Genomic DNA, 1024 nt, shown 5'->3' with positions numbered 1-1024 from the left:
GAAGCCAGGTTTCATTTAGATGGTTCAACAGTCTGCATAGTTCAATGGATTAGCCGATGAAGACCCAAACAATCACATTGAGGATTTTCTTGAAGTGTGCGACATGTTAAAGATCAATGGGGTTTCGGATGATGCAATTATCTTCAAGAAAAGCCAAACAGTGGCTCTACTCATTGCCAAGAGCTTCCATCACAACATGGAATGAAATGGTAGAAGCTTTCCTTGCAAGGTGTTTTCCTCCGGGAAAATTGACAAAGCTTCAAAATGAGATCTCTTCGTATATTCAGATGAAGCTAGAATCATTGTTTGAGACATGGGAATGATTCAAGGATCTCTTGCGGAAGTGTCCACAACATCGGTTTCCCTAGTGAATGATCATTCACATATTCTACAATGGGTTGAATCCAAGTACTAAATATCTTCTTAATGCTTCCACGGGAGGAACATTGGGAAACAAGACCCCGGAAAAGGCCTGACAGCTGATTAAAGAGATACGCTTGAATGCCTACCAATGGAATGCAATGGAGAAGAAGAAAGTGGCTAGAATTCATAAGATCGATGTGGTTACATCCTTGGCAGCTCAAGTAGAAGCATTGAGCTAGAAATTGGACACTTTAACTTCACCAAGAGTGGTCACAATCATGAGTTGCGATGGTTGTGAGGGTTCACATATGCTATCCAATTGTCTTATCTCAATTGCTACTTCAGCCCCAATTGAACAAGTAGATTTTGTGGGCGATTCAGGAAGAGGACAAGGTAATCCTTATAGCAACACCTACAACCAAGGATGGAGGAGCCACCCAAATCTCTCATAGGGTAATCAAGGGCAGTAAAAAGCTACTGTCCCACTAGGATTTCAGCAAACACCTTCAATTCTGGAGAGAATTTCAGAGTTGGAAAGGGTTTTAAAAAGTTTATTCAGTCAACCGACACAAGGTTCCAAAACATAGAGGCAACACTCCACAATCACACCACTTTCTTACATAATTTAGAGAATCAAGTGGGACAAATAGCGAAGTCATTA

The 1024-nt window shown here is 41.0% G+C and overlaps 1 non-coding gene across 1 annotated transcript; it reads right to left on the bottom strand.

Moving 5' to 3' along the window:
• Positions 1-254: 254 nt before the first annotated feature.
• Positions 255-361, bottom strand: LOC120279837. Its single transcript, XR_005542137.1, has one exon. It is a non-coding gene; the product is annotated as a small nucleolar RNA R71 (small nucleolar RNA).
• Positions 362-1024: the final 663 nt, after the last annotated feature.

Source organism: Dioscorea cayenensis, chromosome 16 (genome assembly GCF_009730915.1).
Source record: "Dioscorea cayenensis subsp. rotundata cultivar TDr96_F1 chromosome 16, TDr96_F1_v2_PseudoChromosome.rev07_lg8_w22 25.fasta, whole genome shotgun sequence".
NCBI lineage: Eukaryota > Viridiplantae > Streptophyta > Magnoliopsida > Dioscoreales > Dioscoreaceae > Dioscorea > Dioscorea cayenensis.
The sequence above is the reverse complement of the archived record's forward strand: the minus strand, read 5'-3'. Positions and strand labels throughout refer to the sequence as shown.